The sequence below is a fragment of the Rhinopithecus bieti genome, unplaced genomic scaffold, assembly GCF_001698545.2.
Source record: "Rhinopithecus bieti isolate Rb0 unplaced genomic scaffold, ASM169854v2 scaffold_764, whole genome shotgun sequence".
In the NCBI taxonomy this organism is placed as follows: Eukaryota; Metazoa; Chordata; class Mammalia; order Primates; family Cercopithecidae; genus Rhinopithecus; species Rhinopithecus bieti.
Genome location: NW_016803201.1, coordinates 138,138 through 158,888, shown reverse-complemented (window position 1 = coordinate 158,888; position 20,751 = coordinate 138,138).

The window sequence follows — 20,751 nt, the reverse complement described above, 5'->3', positions numbered from 1 at the left end:
AAAAATCATGTTGATGGAAAATGATATATTCATATCATATATGACATAAAAGGGTTTGGGGCCAGCTGGTACATGTGCTAAATAAGAGAGAAACGTGTGCAGGTGTTATATTTAAATCATCTATTTTTAAGAATTGTGTAGCTGAAAGGAAAGCAAATGAGTAATCTTAGTGGCAGACTAAGTGAAAATAGGAGAGGCCAGAAGAGTTTATTGGCCAAGGGCAAACAGTCAGTGGAGAAAGAGAAATTGATTTAAAAAGGGAATAGATCAACATCCTGGAGGAAGAAGAAATAGGTGATGATGAGAATATTAAATGGAAGTGTTAGTGTGAGAAGGAATATATACTTCTGTTCAATGAGATAAATGAACAAGGATGAGAGAAACTAGAGAGAAATTCAAAAGTGGGGCCAAGGGAAATAATGCTTAAGGGCCTGTGGGCTGAGAGAATGACATACACAGGTCTTCAGAAGACAAGATTTATCTGTTGAGCTTAGAAGGGATAGACCTGGGTTTTCTGCTCTTCCCAATGAGAGCAAAAAATATCAGAAACAAACTTTGGTGATTCTAGGTATTGAGAGCTCAAAAGATAGTAAAGGCACAATATAGAGCATTTAATGGGTAGAGATGTGTCACTGTCCATCAGTGTTGCAATCTGGACAGAGTAAGGGTGAAAATGAATAGCTGGCATCATCTTTGTAAGAAGATAGGCAAGATTTAAAAAATGGCTAGCCTCTTTTGAGTACTTAACTCTGTCACAAGTTCTTTCTGTGTATTTTACATATATTATTTAATTTACTCTTATTCGAGACAGGCAATATTTTTATTACCATTTTGTAATAAGAAAATTGGGGCATAGAAAGGATAGGTAATTTCCCTAGTGTCACATGTAGTCAGTAGCAGAGCCAGGATTTTAACATCTGTAGTGGTCAAAGGCAGAGAGTTAGTATACATGCTATAGCATGCTATAGTATACTATATAGGGTTTAGCATGACTCAGAGGGCAAGTAAAATAGACTAATGTTTATGAATCTAGGGAGGAGTAAAGAGACTAGAAATAGTTTTGAAAGTGGAGAGCAGTTTTAACAGGGAAGAGTAATAAGGGAGAAAGATACATTAATTCATTAACAAATATTTTTGTGTTTCTACTCTGCACCAAAAACTGTTTTAGATGCTGTGAATAAAATATAAGTGGTAAGGTTTACCTTTCTTTCAAATGATAACACTTCTGGGAGGGATAATAAACTGAATTTTTAGCAACTTAGCTTAAGAATCTTCAGAAAAATTCCATGAAGCACTGGAATTGCATGGCAGCACTGGAGAGAGAATTGGCTGAAAGTGAAATGGGGAGATTGTGAAGAATAGGGAGGAACATGCTCCAAAAAGAAGCTTGCTGTTTTGATAAGGGTAGATCATATTAATAATTAGGAACCTCAGTATTGCCTGAGTATTTTTCAGAAGAAAGACACAATTGGTTTGTATTCTAAGGGTTTATGTTTGATTTTCATTTGGAAGTATAATTTTCTATCTTTATGTTTACCCATAATGGATCAGGGAAGATTTGTTAAGGTGGTATAGCAGTTACCTACTGCTACATGCCACCCCAAAACATGATGGCATAAAGCAATAAGCATCTATGATTGCTCCCCAGTTTGTGGATCAGCTAGGAGGTTCTGCTGGTCTTGGCTGGACTCACCCCTGTATGTATTCGTATCTGTGGTTGTACAGGCAGTTCTGCTGAGTTTGTCTAGATTTTCTCAAATGTATTGAGAGTATCTGGCTGAAAACTGGTCTAGGATGGTCTTAGCTGGAAGAACTTGGCTTGAGAACCAAGTGGCGTCTGATCCTCCAGCAAGCTAGTATGGCATGTTCTCATAGCAAAAGCAGGGTTCTGACAAAATGAATATCAGGAGGTGCAGGTTCAGAACTGGCACACCATTACTTTGGCCACATTCTGTCTTTTAAAGCAGGGCCAGCTCATATTCCTGAAGTGGAGAGACTCCACTTCTTAATGGAAGTTGCTGCAAAGTCACACTGCAAGCTTAGATATTGAAAAAGATGAAGAATTGGATCTTTTTTTTTCCAATTACTTACCAGTAGTGATTTTATGCTAGTTTCATTCCCTTTAAATACATAATTTGCTTTTTTATCTGAAAAATGTTCTTAGGCCTAATGTGATTTTTATATACCTCAATTTAAAATTCTTTCATGGCTCCCCATTATCCTCATATGGAACCTATACTCTGTATCAAACATAAATGGCATTCCATTATCTTGCCTCTGTCCACTTCTTCATATACATTGTGCCTGTGCTACTAAACCATCACACCCAAGTCCTTTTATATAGTTCTTTAAATGCACTGTTCTCCTACAAACCTCTCATTTGTCTCTGAGGTTGGACTTTACCGCTTCTTCCCCTGGCCTTTCTCTATTCATATAATTAAATTTAAATTATCAAAATCTCTTGAGTAATTAATATTCCCACCATAACATTAAGTGAATGAACATTGAGATATTATTACAATATTACTGTTGGTGAGATTGTTTTGAAGGAAAGTTTTCCCAAAGCCGAACTCCCCAAAGGGACTTAAATCAGGGTTCAACAAAGAGTAAGTGGTACTAAATATTTAATTTCAATATATATTCATATATATGTGTATGTATATGTGTCTGTGTGTGTGTGTGTATGTGTATATGTATATGAGAGACTGACATTTAATAGTGTGAATTGAAAATATTTTACATTGATTGAAACTTGCCAATGAGGTGATTATCTGGAATCCATTTCCAAATCCTCTTTTTTTGGTGAAATGATTTGAGACAGAGAGAAATATGCCATGGCTTTCTTTCACAGTGCTTGCATCTGCCAAGTCTCTCCTGACCCCCATAGACAGACTTAGCTGCCACACTCCTGTTGCTTTCCTTTGTAACTGCTTATTTGTTAGATGTCTTTCTAACTTCTGCAAGCCTAATCTCTTCCTCTCAGTTATCTTGTGGTGTAATAGTGCCTGGGATGCAGCAAGCAACCAAGACATTGCTTATTAGAGGAATCATTGCAGGATTTAATGTACACTACATAGACACACTTGGTAGTACCTGAGTTTGATTTTTATTGATTGACTAACTTATCCTTACTTAGAGATGCTGAATATCAACTGTTAGAGAATAGTCTGGCAAATGGAGCATGATGGTGATTGTGATTTGCTGTGCAAATGTCACGTTAATCTTTTTGTTTTCTGGCTGATAGTTAAATCTCTTGTACTGTACATCAAAAGTGTCACAGCTAAACAATCTGAGGGATTAAATGACTCCTCATAATTTCTGTGTTGTTAAATGGCAGAAGGATATTATCTAATCACTGTTGTCAGTGTATGTTGGTGAACTCTTATGGAAAACATTTTTTTTTCTACTTTGAAAGCATTAGGAAACACACTGAAATTACATTTTAAAATGTTTTCTTCTGGAGTACACAAACAATCTATTTCAGTGCTATTTCACTGTCAGTCATTTCAAGTATTTTACTATAAATGTCCCCAGCAGTGGTCACCTTTTATATTCAATGCTTTTGTGTGTATGTGAATTGCCTCTGTGGTAACTCTTACAAAATTAATTTTTTTAATTATTTGCTGTTTTGTCATGACAGCTACATATGTATGTTGTCATTATATCTAAACACTAATAGATGCTTAAGATTTTGTTGGCTTAATGATTTCTGATAGCATTTCTAATGATACTATGTGAAACTCATTTAACCCTCTACATTTTACCTCTGGCTAAACATTAGGCCCCCTTTTCTTATCTCGTGATTCCCATTAAGTTTTCAAAAGCTAAAAAGGCCCATTTTCTATTTTAAATGGCTCATTATTGGAACTAGTTTCAAAGAGAACTGTGTGGCAGTTAAGAAAGGAAAGGTATGAGATATCTCTTTCCATCTCTTATAGGTTTACTCAGAAAGAATACTTGAAAATAGATTACACATAATTACTTCACAAGGAGCTTTTTAAAAATCCAATTACAAGATTTCTAATTTAAGTAAAAAAAAAAAAAAGGGAAAAGTAAGCTCCAGTCTCACTTAAATCCATTGTGCTATTTTGCAGAATATCAAGTCCATCTTGGGAGTTTAACTGTGGGAGGACTTTGTAATAGCACTGTTTCCTTATAACAGGATTCCACAGATAGCATTATGATGAGTCTCCTGTATGTGTTCATTTAATTTCAGGGGTTGCTGCACTAAACAATAAACCAAATTTGAGAGCCTGAATCCGGATGTATCTTGTCAGTTTCTTTCCCAGTCAGTTCAATCAAATGTCATTCTATTCAATTGAATATACACAGGGTGAATTTCAAGTAAGAGAAAATTTAACATGAGTGACAGATTTTCTCTAAAAGTTACTTTTGTTTGATTTCCTCTTTTTTTCCTTTCTTTACTGTGAAACCACACAATGAAATGGAAATCAGGATGTCAATTCTGTTGCTGCTGCTGCTTCCTGCTTCTGACTTAGGCATTTGGATGAGTGAAAGTAGTTGCTTCATATATTGCTCATGTGGATGTGCAGGATGTGCCCTGTACAAAAACCCAGGAAGCACTGTTTACATAGGCCATTATGTGCATGACACTAACTAGAGTTGTATGGTGCCCATCTTGCATGACTGTAAACAGAACACCTCTGAGCTTCCTCATTTTGAAAGAGGGATTTGCTTCCTGCTTTCTTTCAAAGGAATGCAGAGAAAGAGAATGACAGAAGTTTTGACTCGTGATTTAGGCACTATCTGAAGGCACTTTAGGAGACGTGAGCCCTGAGCTGATACATTGTGACCCTAGGCACACAAATTACTTAAATTCTTTGGGCCTTAGTTTTCTGATCTGTGAATTATAAATAATAATATCTGTTCTATCGATGTAGGATTTTTGCTCCTTAGTTAAGCTAAATCTGGGTTCTTGTCTCACAATGAGGAAAAAATACGCACATGGACACACTGAAAGATAAGGAGGGCAGAATTTATAAGCAAAAAGAAAGCTCCCAACAAAGAGAGGGGTCCTGCATGTAAGTTTTCACCTCACAAATTGAATACCAGGCTACTACACACAAGTTGAAGAGGCCAGGCTCCTCTCCTGCATAAGGAATGATGGTGGCTCCACCTCATTCTTCCAGTGGGCATGCGGGCCGTTAGTCTGAACCACTGCACATTGACTGATTTCCCTTACTGCACATGTGTTAAGGGATGGAATTTTTCACTGGGGGCATGTTTAGGCAAGCCCCTGTTCACAATGACATCAGTGGATTGGAGATTCTCCGGGGACCCTTCCCTATTTGTTTAGGCATTTGGCTATCTCCTACCTCTATCATTCCCTCCTCTAAAGAAGTACATTTAACTACCATTAGAATAAAGATAAGGAAAAGGAGGAAGACTGATCCTGACCACTTGCTGCTGACAAGGGACACTGTTTTGAGAAAATGGCAGTCAGATATCCATCAGAGGCCTATCTAAGGATCCCTGGTAAAAAAAGGGCCATCATTTGAAGCTATGGTTACATGATCATTTGGAGTTTGATGGCCTGAAGGCAAGAAGAGACAAACTAAGTTATTAGAAGACATGGATCAAAACTAAACAAGGAGGGGGGTAAGAACAGCTAAAAATTCTGGAGGATGCCTACACAACCAGATAACTGGTGGCTATAGTTATGCCTACTAAGATTTGGGTGCATGGAGCTTGACTTTGGCTAGTTCCCTTGGTCCTATTTTCCCAAACAAAGAAACCTCTGGGTTATGGGCACCCTATTTATTCCTATCACCTGGGAGGATTTGCAGGATAATTGCCCAGAACTAGAATATTGATTCAGATTTTTATATTACCCATCCCTTTTTGTTTCTTCTGAGCTGCAGACGGAGATAGCTAGTGGGTTCATGGGAATAAGCAGGGTTAGTATAAAAAGTAGGCAAAAAACTTAAACACAACTAATGAGTCTAGAATTTAATGACAAATATATGACAAGTTTTGAAACATAATTTCTCTCTCTAGTCCTCATTTTTGTTAAAAACAAATCATAATAGGACTGTGTTGTTTGCAAAATAAACTTTAGTCTTATACTTGGCCTGATTATTTGCATAAAGTGCATCAAGAATAATTATTTTTATATAGGCTTTTAAAATTTGCTTTGATAAAACTGTTCCACAAGGAATGTCATGTAGGACTTTTTAAAGCCGAGCCCAACCATGGGTGTGTACCCTCAAATACTATGAGTTGGGTGAATTCCTCTCTTCTTGAAGTTCCAAGAAGGTGGGGTTCCTGGTCCTGTTAGAAAGTGGCATTCTTTATTCATCACAGGTTAGGAACTCTGCACAGGGACTGTGTAGATAAGGTATGAGGCCCGTTTTCCCAAGGGGCTTTTATCAGCTCTGCAAGTCAAACTTGATTCCTTAAAATGAAGCATACCCTTCCAGTCAAAGCCTTGGTAAAGCAACCAGTTTCTCCAATTGCATCCTGTTGCAAAAGAAAATTGACTCTTACTGCACTTATACAAATAACCATATTGCTATAAGTGAAGAATACTCAAAGATAGTCTACAGATTCTAGAAGAATCAGGCAGAGAGACAAACATGCTCCAAATTTTGTTCACAGAGTTTACCTTACTCAATTATTAAAGACTGTAAGTAGCTCAACATAAAAATTTCCTTCACTCCAAGAAACAAAACGAGGATCAGCAATGTTTTAAGCAAAAGTTAAAAAAAAGATTACTTCAGTTGTTTATTAATTCCATCCATTTCATTATTATTCTGCTTGATATTCAGGAACATTTCAGCTCTTCAGGAGTCCTCTATGTTTGTTTTTTCTTTATTCCAAAGCCACAATCTCCAAAGTTATCAGAAAGCTGCATTTGAGAGCACCTGTCAAAGTTCTATAGATGATTATAAACCATCTTTTGAAGAGAATTAAAACAAGACAACAATTATCTGTGAATAACAAAATGTCCAGGGTAGTTACAGTTAGAAACACAACTGACAAAGAAATTTGGTTATGTGGTTTATAACAACTTAACAACTTAATTACGATTGATAGCATATACTCAGACATGAGAGTTTTAGAAATCCTATATAATTTTGAAACATAACATTATTCACTAAAATATAATCTGAAGAAGATTAAAAATCATTTTGGCAATCCCATGTACCTAAACATCTCAGATAATCCTGTTTACTTCTCTTCTGGATGCTCTAGGGGCCCTCTGTAGCATTCAAAAGCTAGGACTCAGGAAAGACAAACTTGAAACTGAAGTTTGATTTTTGGAAGCCCGTTACATATGTCTGAGGTATAAAACACTTGATATTATGAAATATAATTCCAGATTACCATGTTATTTATTTTGCCAAAATGATGACTCAGACATTTTAAAACAAGGCCAAAAACCTTTACTCATTATGAGGGAAGACAGCTTTTCAAACAATTTGTCTCCTGTCTTCTTTTTGTTTTCCTTGGCAGTCTATCTGCCAGGCAAGTGAAATATTTTCATTATCCTTTACTATTACATGAAAATCTTGTACAATGGAGAGAAAGTCAAATTTCACCCTTGCATTAGTTTATTATTAATGTCAACTCCAACTTTTTTATGAAACCTTATAGAAAATTCTATTTAATCTTAACCAATTTGACCATGAGATGAGATTCTTATAAACTTTTCTAACCCTTTATAAATTTTGTGAAAGAGCAGATCAGTTCTCTAAGAAAACCTGCTGTGCTTTTGTTCCAATGTTCAGTTCACAGAAAATAATATCCTTTTAACTTTAGCCAATGTCCACACAGAATTTCTTTTATAAGATTAAATTTTAGAAACGTTCCACAACTTGTTTAAACTTTTAGTTTTATCTTATGTAATTCAAAACAAACTTTTAACCCTAGGCAAAAATTTACATTTCCATGCCTTTATATAATCTTTTACTAAAAAATACATTTTAATTTTCTTACACACCTGGCATGTAAATCTATTTTCAGTGATCTGAATTACATGTTATAATAGTACCTCCTAATAATTTTTAATTTTAATGTAAAATCTAGTAAGTTGTTTTAATTATACACTACGCATTAGTAAAGTTTGACTCCTACAACCATAGTTAAGGGTGTGGTTAATTCCATATGTCCTCAAGCCTTACCAAGTTGTAAGGTAGGCAAGTCGAACAATTTTCAAAGACCAAAGAAGCAGTTTACAATCTTAAAACATTTAGCAAACCTAGTATCTAACCTGCATAATTTAGACTACGTATTTACATTTTAATGACATCTGTGTTTTACCAACAATCTTTAAGACTTTTTATTTCTCAAAGATTAAAGTCACATGAACTGAAAGGCGTTACAGCTTTTACTTTTCCTTCAAAAAAATATTTTTCTTTAAGCCAATTACTTAGAGCTCATTTTTTATAGACATCACACACAACACAGATATAACTACACAAATAGAAGAAGATCCAGTAGTTATAATATTTTTAGTGTGCTAGTCTTCTAATTAGTTTATTGGCCTCTGGGTGTTGCCCTTTAAGAGCAGGGCTAGGAAAACATGTAGTTTCTAGGGCCTAATAAACAGGTATAGCTGGAAGATCAAAACAGACTTTGAGAGGGACTTACTCACCTCTAACTCCTGGAGTTCAATAAGGAAAATAGATATTTCTCCCAAAATGGAATCTGTGGTACCTTTTCTGTTTTTCCCAAGGAGTGTCAGGCCATCAGAAACTACCTTAGGGCCTCTCATGGGTGCATTAAGAGTGGCAAGACAAAGTGGAGAAAAGTAATTCAGTTGACTGAGGAAAAAAAAACAAGACAACTTTTTCCAGCAAAACGAAGTCCAAGAAGAGAAAAAACATAAAGATCTTTAAAATATACCTATAACTTGGATATCCATTTTTAATTAAGCTGAGCACTCTTTAAAAAACTCCCTTTAAATCCCTTATTACCTGACTTTAGCCATCCCAAGTGGCCAATATTTTTGGCTTTTGAACTTGATCAAAAGCAGCCTCAACAAATGACACCAACAAGCCTCAATTAAGACATGCAATGCACACCAGATTGGCTACAGCTTAAGACCAACCAGTTTAAGGTTTGGGAAGTTAACTTTTCTCAGTGTGAAGAATGTGTCCAAGGGGAGTGTCCTATAGTACGGGGACACAATTACCCATCTGTAAAGAGAGGACAGAGGAGGAAAAAGGAAAAAATGTGGTGTTTGTTTTCAAAGGAGTCCCAGATTTCAGGATGCATTTGAAAGGGGTAAAGATTGAAGATTAATGTCCCCTCATCTAGAAAGAGGGGAGCAAGGTGTCCCTGGTTCCTTTCTTTTCCTAGAAAATGCCACGGTTCATGAGGGAAAGAAGGAAAAAACCCTCTTTTCTTCTTCTGTCCTTATAGCCCCAGGTCCCAGAGATCTTGACAGGGTGCCACCCATGGGTGCCAATGCAGCTTTCACCCATGCTAACGGGGCCTAGTGGGTGGGATTATCCATTTTGACTCATGCACTGACTTTGTCCCTGCTGTCAGTAGCTTTTGAGTTCCCTGCACTTCATTTAAGCCGTGGTTACTAACATGACCTCTATCCATGAAACAGGAGGCTTGGCTTAATTGGCAAGAATTAGTCGTGCTCACCTGCACTGTGCCTTTTAACCTTCATTGTCATCTGCCTCTGGATCCCTCAGATCCAGTTTTCTTTCCTGGGGCTTTGACTCAAATCTTGGAATTGAGTTTGAGAATAAAGAACTGCCCCAGGGGGTGCATGGACTCAAGTCCCAGGTGTCCCTCACCAGACTGGCTGTTGACTCCTTATCAACAAGCCAAGTGCTAAAGTGAAGCTGTGGGATTGGGTCCTTCTGAAATAAGGAAGAGAAAAATGGTGTCCTGTGAATTGGGGTACTGGTCTAATAAGATACCTTTCAAGAGAAATTCTCTAGCATAAAAGTTAACTCCTGACAGGGTGAAGAAATAAAAACAGCGTAAGTGCTGGTGGAGAAGATGCCTGGGGGAAAAAACCTCTTATTCCTATGCAAATGGATTTTTCCAACAGGGAGAGAAACTTTTAATTGCTATCCAACCGAATTGGACGCCTCAGCTGGGGGATAGGGAATGGAAAGACTCCGTGAATACATGGTGGGGAACACGGGCCAGCTGGCTGCATGGAGCCCGGCCCAAGGCCATCCTGCGGCCTGGACAGTGGCTGTGGCTCAGTCCTGCCCTGTGTGGCCATTGGGTGCCATATGCACATTTGGCAGACATGGCTATGCTCCCCTGCTGGAAAGGAGAGTGGGGCAGGGAGCTGCCATTCACCCATCTGTCATGTGAGCATACCTGTGGCCATTGTCTCACAACCAAGGAAAACTAGGTACATGGACACATTGAAAGGTGAAGAAGGCAGGATTTATTAAGTGAAAGGAAAGCTCTCAACAAAGAGAGGGGTTCTGCATGTAGATTTCCACCTCACAAATTGAATACCAGGCCACCATACACAAGTTGAAGAGGCCAGGCTCCTCCCTTGCATAGGGAGTGAATTTCCAGTGGCTCCACCCCATTCTTCCAGTGCATATGTGGGTCCTTAGTCTGAGCCACTCCACACTGATTTATTTCCCTTACTGCACATATGTTAAGGGGTGGAATTTTGCACCATGGGCACGTTTAGGCAAGTCCCCTGTGCATAATGACCTGGGTGGGTCGGAGGTTCTCTGGGGACCCTTGCCTATTTGCTTAAGCATTTGGTTGTCTCCTGCTTCATCACTATCTACCACCAAGGACCATTATAAAGATTAAGTGAAAGATCGGTTGGTTTCTGCAAAGTTATAATGCTAGACAAATGTGTTCTAACATTATTACCATTATTACAATGTGACAGAGAAGACACATGGCTCTTAATGCTCTTTGTGAAATCTACATCACATTTTCTATCAGTGAGAGAGAGTTATTAAGCTCTAACATTACATTGTTAATTAAAACAAGGTCACATTATACTGTGGCTCTTACAAGATTTTAATATTATAATTATGGACACATTTTCTTTTAAACATTCATAGATATGAGTAAATAGTATATGTCTATGACACTTTTATGCTATTCTAAGCATTGAATAGATTATATTTGATCTTTCATTCCCAATTATAAATGAAACTGGCTTTCTTCAACAGACCAGCTCTAAGTCAGTTAACAGTCTTATTTTAATTAAATATTTATTTCACAAGCATTTATTTGGAGGTGTAATGTATGGTTTTCAGTTGTCTACAAATTTTAACTCATTTAATCCTCGTAGAACTTCATGAAGTAGGTACTCTTATTGTCTGCATTTTACTGATGGGGAAATTGAGGCAATCAGCAGTTAAGCAGTTTGCATAGGTCACACAGCTAGTAAGTGATGAAGGAAGACTCAAATCCCTAACATCTGGCTAGAGTCTTGCTCATGAGTAGTAACGTGGTATTAAACATGGAGTTTCCTACAGCCCTGTATAGGAAAATGCTGTAAATCCTGTGAGCAATATTCAATGACGCCTGTAATTTCCTAGGTCAGTTGATTTGAGTGCTGTACAAATAAGGCCAAGGTTAAAGGCCAGATTCTTAGGAAGAACTTTATATGTAGATCAATGCAGTTTATTTATCCAGATCATGTCTCCTAGGGACTAGAAAAAAAATAAAAGAAGAAATGAGCAATGTCCAACACAGCAAGGGGATAATCATGTGCTCCCTAATGCTGACTGGAAGTCATCTTTGCATATTTGCACAACAATGATAACACACAGGATGCTTTCACAAGCCCAAGTTCTTTCACATCCAGCTCATTATTCCTAAATAAATGTTCCCACCTACTATTATTAGTAGGTGAAATCTTCATAGAATTTGAACAGACTACCATATGGAGGTTTACATGTCTTTTGTTTAAAGTATGTGGCTTAGCCCTGCACTGTAGATGTGTTAACACCATGGTCAAAGAAATTCTGTTTCTCAGAATTATTGTGTAACCCAGACATAGATACACCAGCTCTTTGTATCATGATCCAACCCTAATTATTCTTTCAATCTTTGGAAATGGGAACTACCTTTATTATCCCCGATCTACATTAACCATGATTCCTCAATGATTATCATTCAAGTGCTAATTATCATTTGGTGCCATCATCTATGAGTTCTTTCATTAATTCTGAGAGATAATTTATGTGAAATGGAGATATAAATTCATTAAATAGTCTCCTTTCTTATACATATGCATCTGATAACTAATTTTTTCTGTGAATTACACTTCTTTTGTAAAGAAGTAATACTTTTTGAGAGAGCAGATAGAAGTAAAACAAATTTTAAAAGGGTATTGTATTTTAAGACATACCTACTATAATACCAGACACATAATTTATTTAATTTCATTTTATACTTTCTAAATTCATGTGGGAACATGCATAATCATTGTGAATTTACAGGGAAAATTGATTCAGGTATATAAGTAACTATCTCAGGGCTACAAAATGTATACAAAAAAAGCTGAATGTCAAATCTAAGGCTTCTCAAACTCCAAAGTACTTGTACAGTACTTTCTATTATGTTTTGTAATTTTCCTTCAACCACTTAACAGCATAATTTTACAGCATCTAGCCCAAACAGAGGGATTTTGGTTTGCTTTTAAAAGAAAGTAAAGAGATTAGTTTTACTAGCATTTTCCATGTCTCAGTTTATGACTTTCAGTTAATATTTATACAAGCCTATACTCTACAAATCTACATTTAAAATGCTATGGTCTTTTGTACATTTTTTGCAATAGTTGGTGCTCATTATAGAGCTCTCTGTGTAGTCACATCAATATGTTTAGGTAAACTCTTCTTCAGTTTCAATTGCTTAGTCATTCTTGAACCAACTTTCTGTTAATCTATAGGAATCCACTGGTATCTCTGACTAAGGATTCCCAGAAATAAGCTTTGATCCACTCCAAAACAGAATTGAATCTTTTGCTATATCCAGAACTAATCCACTCAGGATTTTTTTGGAATGGAGAAAATGTGAGAGTTTACTAGAATTTTGAGGGATGCTTTCACTTAGAATCCTAGTTATTGAGGTAAAAGAAACTTATAATGTTTGGCCAGTGGTAATTTGTTTCAATATATTTTGCTTATTTCATGGAGGCTATCCTTGAAAGACAAACTATTATTGATGACAAGCTGAGGCCTTTTATTTCCCTGGATTATTTTATTACAGGTGCAATGAGGCACAAGGTTCTTGTATAGGTGCAATGAGGCACAAGATTCTAACCTGAGTTCTGTTATCATTTCAGTTAGATCCTTAATAATATTTTAAATAGTAAATGTATGCAGTAAAATATATTAACATGTTCTAATCACAGATTCATATCAAGTATAAACAATTAAAATTAGATTTGCAGTTAACTTGTTCACTTTTAGGAAATCTGTACATATATAAATATTTCTTGATCCAAAATAATAATTGCAGATTTTCTCTTCTCTATTTAGACTTTCTCTCTAAGTAATGTCATCCATGCTGATGACTCCCCAAATGTGTATCTTCAGCCTAATCTTGCCATTGAATGCCAATCACATTACTCCAGCAACCTACTTGACATCTCCACTCAGATGTCTAACAGAATATGGACAAAACAGAACTTTTGATTCTGCCTCAACCCCCAAGCCTTCTTTCAGTTTCCACTAATTTTGTAAATATAATCACCATATGCTCAGGTTTTCATGTTAAAAACTTAGAATCATCTTTGATTCTGTTCTTCTTTTCTTACCTGCACATCGAATTCATCAGCAAGTATTATTAACTCTATAGCTCCAAATACTCTGCATTTAGTTCTCCCTCTTTCCTCTCCTATCACCTCAGTCCAATTCACCATAATCTCCTACCTATAAAAATGAAAAAGTTTCTTAACTAATCAGCCTATTCCTATTCCTACACTCTACTCTCCACACAATAGTTAGAATGGATTTTTCAAAATATAAATCAATCTTTCAACAAATGGTCTTGGGGCATTTGGATATTCATACACAAAACAGACAAACAGAAAATCTTAACCTAAACTTTTCACTTATACAAAAGCTAACTCAAAACACATTATGGACCTAAATGTAAGATGTAAACCTGTAAAGCTTTTAGAAAACCATGGAAGAAAATATTTGGGATATAAATGCAGGCACATACTTTTTTGGCTTAAGACTAAAACATGATTCATAAAAGGAAAAAATGCTAACTTGGACTTCATCAAAATTAAAACTTTTGCTTTGTGAAAACTATATGAAAAGGTTGAAAAGACAGGCCACAGACTTGGAGAAAATATTTTTGAACCACATGTCCAATAAAGAACTAATGTCTAGAATATATAAAGAACTCCCAAAATCAACAGTTAAAACCAAGCAATTCAAATATAAAATGGACAGAAGACACGTGAATAAATATTTCACTGAGTAGAATATAAATATGGTAAATAAGTGGATGAAAACATGTTCAAAATCATTAGCCACTAGGGAAATGCAAATCAAAAAACAGTGAGATATTACTACACAACAATTGATATAGCTAAAATGAAAAGCAGTTGCCTAATTTACATTCCCACCAACAGTGTAAAAATGTTTCTATTTCTCCGCAAGCTTGCCAGCGTTTGTTATTTCTTGACTTCTTAATAATCGCCATTCTGCATGGGGTGAAATGGTATCTCATTGTAATTTTGATTTGCATTTCTCTAATGATCAGTGATGTTGAGCTTTTTTTCATATGTTTGTTGACTGCATGAATGTCTTCTTTTGAGAAGTGTCTGTTCATGTCCTTTGCCCACTTTTTAGTGTTTTTTTTTTTTTCTTATAAATTTGCTTAAGTTCCTCGTAGAGTCTGAATATTAGACTTTGGTCAGATGGATAGATTGCAAAAGTTTTCTCCCATTCTGTGGGTTGTCTGTTTATTCTGATGATAGCTTCTTTTGCTGTGTAGAAGCTCTTTAGTTTAATTAGATCCCATTTGTCCATTTTCACTTTTGTTGCAATTGCTTTTGGAGATTTCATCATAAAATCTTTGCCCTTACCTATGTCCTGAATACCTGAATGGTATTGCCCAGTTTTTTTCTAGGGTTTTTATAGTTTTGGATTTTACATTAAAGTCTTTAATTCATCTTGAGTTAATTTTTGTGTGAAGTGTAAGGAAAAGGTCCAGTTTCACTTTTCTGCATAGGACTAGCCAGTTCTTCCAGCACCATTTATTAAACAGGGAATCCTTTCCCTATTTTTTTGGTCAGGTTTGTCGAAGATCAGATGATTGTAGGTGTGCTGTATCATTTCTGAGTTCTGTATTCTGTTCCATTGGTCCATGTGTCTATTTTTGTAAAAATACCATGCTCTTTTGGTTACTGTAGCCTAATAGTATAGTTTAAAGTCAGGTAGTATGATGCCTCCAGCTTTGTTCTTTTGCTTAAGATTGTCTTGGCTCTACAGGCTGTTTTTGGTTCCACATAAATTTTAAAATAGTTTCTTCTAATTCTGTGAAGAATGTCAATGGTACTTTACCGGGAATAGCACTGAATCTATAAATTACTTTGGGCAGTATGGTCATTTTCATGGTATTGATACTTCCTCTTCATGAGCATGGACTGTTTTTCCATTTGTTTGTGTCCTCTCTTATTTCCTTGAGCAGTGGTTTGTAGTTCTCCTTGAAGAGGTCCTTTACTTCCTTTGTTAGCTGTATTCCTAGGTATTTTATTCTTTTTGTAGCAATTGTGAATGGGAGTTCATTCATTGTGGAAGACAATGTAATGGTTCCTCAAAGATGTAGAACTGAATATACCATTTGACCTAGCAGTCTCATTAGTAGGTACATACCCAAAGGAATATAAATCATTCTATTATAAAGATATGTGCATGTTCATTGCAGCAATATTCATAGTAGCACAGACATGGAATCAACTCAAATTCAGTCATTAATGGTAGACTGGATTAAAAAAAAATCTACATAGACACCATGGAATACTATGCAGCCATAAAAAAGAACAAGATCATATCCTTTGCAGGGACATGGATGAAGCGGGAAGCCGTTATCCTCAGCAAACTAATGCAGGAACAGAAAAACAAACACCTCATGTTCTTACTTATAAGAGGGAGATGAATAATGACAACACATGGACACATGGAGGGGAACAACACACACTGGGGCCTATTGCAGGAGGGTGTGGGTGTGGGAGAGCATCAGGAAAAATAGCTAATGTATTCTGGGTTTAATACCTAGGTGATAGGTTGATAGGTGCAGCAAACCACCATGGCACATGTTTACCTATGTAACAAACCTGCACATCCTACACATGTACCCCAGAACTTAAAAAAAAAAAAATACAGTAAAGTAGTGGCAATACCAAATGAAGACTGTATCAATTCTGTTACTGTCATAAATGCCTAAGTCCAAACTGGGGACTGGAATGTAGTCAAATAAGTAAATGTATATACTAGTAGACAGCACGAAACAAATGTATGGTGGAAGGAATTATTGAGTTGTTCTGTCTAGGAGTGTCCCCAATATATTTGTGAACAGGTACACTGATGAGTGGATACATGTCTACAGGTGGAATACAGAATAAATTGCAGTTGCACAATCATTACCTTTAAGGATCAGGAAGGATAAAGGGGATGGAGAGTCACATCTCACTATATTACATCTCTCTACTACCTTGTCTCAAAAGTGTTAATGTGTCCTTCACTGAGTGGAGAAGAAGCAGAACTCTGGATTGGGCATTTTCTTACTGAAAAAACCTTATCTGGCAAAACCTCATGAGAATTCAGAGGACCACACAACACTCAGAAACATAAGAGGGCTTCAAAATGATGGAAAGCTAAATGCACTGGATGCAAAAGTCCTAATGACTCCTTTCATAGACTTGTGGAATTAAGCTTAGGGGCAGAGGAATATTCACTATAGAATGAACAATAGAATGTATGTATCAAATTCTGACAGAAAAATTTCCTTGTTTATCATTATCACTGTCAACTCAAAGCCTGACATTTGTGTGAGATAACTCAGTCGAAGTTCCAGTCAGGGATGATGATTTTTCTAGCCTCTGTTGCCAGGTATTCCTGCTGTTTTGCCTAGAAATCATGGCAAAGGGACTAGAAAACAATGTTTCCATATGCTGCAGTTGCTTGAATTATTCCTCAGATTCTCTTGTCATTTTTCATATGTAGGAACTCATTAGACACCTAGCGGAAGAACATATGGAGGGAAACAATGATGCTATTGGTAGAAAATGCTATATAATAAACACAGTATTTATATTCTAAAAGTTCTTGCTGTAAACAGCTTACTAGAAACACCAAAGGCTCCTTTTCCATGCATTAGGGCGTGACATAATTATCACTATCTTAGACACAAACACAACATATTCTCTATTGAAACAATATATTTACTTGACTCCTGGATAGAAGGGTTGTCTTCCCTGATGATTTTTTTCCAGTAATGAGAGTTTAGTTAGTGAGTTTCATAATTCAGAAATCATAATTCTGCAGAAGAGAGGATGCTGCTGAATTTTCTGTAGCTTTGACCTCTCTCAGTGGAAGAATACTTGCTTTAAAAAGACAAGTGTCTGGCTTAGTGGTTTAGAGTGGTTTAGAGCTTGGAATCTGCAATCAGAAAGACCTGGGTTCCAGTTTAGATCCACTGCTTGGTACAAGTTATTAATGGTCTGTAAGTACTAATTTCTTCATCTTTAAAATAAGGCCAATAGTATTGAATTCAGTCAGTTGTGAGAATTTAGCAAAATAATTAAAGGCAGTGCGGGGTTCTGGCAGATAAGATTTTTTTTTTTTTTTTTTATTATACTTTAAGTTCTAGGGTACATGTTGGCATAACATGCAGGTTTTGTTACATATGTATACTATGCCATGGTTGGTGTGCTGCACCCATCACTCGTCAGCACCCATCAATTCATCATTTATACTTGTATAACTCCCCAATGGCAAGCTCTCCTCCTCCCCCCTCCCCCCTTCCCCATGTAGCCCAGTGCGTGATGTTCCCCTTCCCGAGTTCCGAAAGTGATGCTCATTGTTCAATTCCCACCCCTATGAGTGAGACATGCCGGTGTTTGGTTTTTGCTCTTCTTGTGATAAGTTTGCTAAAGAATGATGGTTTCGAGCTGCATCCATAGTCCCTACATAAGGACGCAAAACTCATCCTTTTTTATGGGCTCATAGTATTCCATGGTGTTATAGCTGTGGCTCACATTTTCTTAATCCAGTCTAGTCACAGAGTGGAGCATCTTGGTTGATTCCAAGTCTCTGCTATTGTGAATCAGTGCGAATATAACATAAGCGTTGTACATGTGTCTTTGTAGTAGAGATAATCTTAATAATCGCTTTGGGTATATAGCCCAGTAGTGGGATGGTTGGGTCATAATGTACATGCTAGTTCTAAGATCCTTGGAGGAATTGGCGCATAACCTGTTTTTCCATAATGGTTGAACTAGTTTACAATCCCACCAACCAGTGTAAAAGTGTTCCTATTTCTCCAGCATCCTCTCCCCAACCACCTGCTTGTTTGCCTGACCTCTTATGATTGGCCATTCTAACTGGGTGTGAGATGTGTATCTCCATTGTGGTTTGATTTGCATTTCTCTGATGGCGAGTATGATGAAGCATTTTTTATGGTGTCGTTGTCCGTATGAATACCTCTTCTTTTGAGAAATGTCTGTTCTATCCTTTCCCACTTTTTGATGGGGGTTGTTTGTTTTTTCTCGTATATTTGTGTTGAGTTCTTTGTAGATTCTGGATATTAGCCGCTTTGTCAGATGAGTAGGTTCAAAAATTTTCTCCCGCATTCTGTAGGTTGCCCTGTTCACTCTGATGATAAGTTTTATCATCCTCATTATTGGGCAGTTTCACAACAAATACGTTTATTTTAAAAGTACTTTTATTCTACTAGGCTAAAAGGTAAAAGAAGGGGACATTCAGATAATGGAAACTTTTATTTCTTCACCACTTGGTTTTGAGTTCTATTATTTAAAGTCCTTGGCTTTTTCTCTGTCACCCATGTTAATGGAAAGTTTTCTGTAAGAACGATAAATTCATTTGACATATGACAGGGAAAGAATCCAGATTCAGAAACCAAGCATTCGTGGTTTTTTTTTTTTTTTTTTAGATAGAGTCTTACTCTGGAGCCAGACTGGAGTGCAGTGGCACGATCCCAGTTCACTGCAACCTCCACCTCCTGGGTTCAAACAATTCTCCTGCCTCAGCCTCCTGAGTAGCTGAGACTACAGGCATGTGCCACCACTCCCAGCTAATTTTTGTATTTTTAGTAGAGACGAGTTTAATCATGTTGGCCAGGCTGGTCTCGAACTCTTGACCTCGTGATTCACCTGCCTCAGCCTCCTAAAGTGGTAGGATTATAGGCGCCGAACCAATTTTTTATAATATTTAATAGATCTTCAAATACTAAAATTGCAAGGGCAAAGTGTACCTTGAACTCACACTGGGCTTCTTCTAGAGTACCAGTGGACTGGATAATAAGTTTTCTTTTCTTTTTTTAGAATCTGTCTTCAAGAAACTGAGAAAAGCAGAAGCCTGGGAATTAATGGATTCAGTGTTATAAATGTAAGTCTGGATAAGAAAGGATGTGAAAAATAATTTTTTGTGATTGTATGCTTCTATCAGTTTATCTGGGCTTTTACCACCTTTCCATTTTTGTAAAGCTTTGTAGGGATAAGCCATAAGCAGTTATGCCAGAAGACAAAGCTTACTTTGTTTCCTTTCCTGTGGAACAGGTTGAAAGGATAATTGCTTCTAGTGTCTTACTATCTAGATGAGTCTTGATAATATGAGGAAATCAGATTTTTCTATTTGTCAATCTAGTCTATGGAAAAATACGAACACTACAGTAGACCTAAACATTAACCTGGAGTTTTAAATCAATCCAATAGTAAACTGATAATCATGATATTTATTATGTAGAGACAAGGCAATCGAAAGTGACACAGGGGCTACTTCGTCAGGGACCATAAGTCCAGAGAAAGAACGTCATCTAAAGAAAGATAGTTAAACAGTCATCGATGGCTTTATTTACACATGTCAAGTAAAACAGAGAATTTAATTAATTATTCAAATTGTTGAAGCTAAGAAGCTTATTGTATCTTTTGCTTTTCTGGTATAAATTGGCTTGATAGAGACAATGAAATAATTGTGTAGAATATGAGAAACTGCACATTGCTTGGCTGAGAATAAAGGAATTTATAATTTGGTAATATTGAGGTCAAACAATGCTAAAGGCTGAATTTTATGTTAAATAACCTTTTTCTATAAAAGAGTGGTTGTACTTAAAATTTATAGCATTGCTTATGGAACCAAAAAAGATAATACAGAGGGGAAAATGTCAGGATATCCATTGGCTCTATTACAGTATAGCAGCTTATAGCCGTTTTATGGATTTATTGTAATAGTTTTAAAAGGTCATTGAAATGTGAAGACAATTGTCAGGCTTGGCTCTTTAAGAATTTGCTTTCAGCAAAGTATATCAATGCTTATGTTGATGGAACTTCCAGGATCAACCTTAGGCTGATGGTTAGATCCATATTAATTCAATATTTTTACCCTTTTACTCTGATCTGGTTTGGGATAAAACCCCAGTTCAGTCTGGGACTGACCCTGTCAGTATCCTGCCTAGCCATATCGCTCTTCCAAAAGGCACTATAAGGCCCAGGAAACAATATACTTCGTTTTCCAAAAGAAATTCTGGTTTCATTTTTGTTATGTCATTTCCTGGCTTTGTTATCAGGGTGAT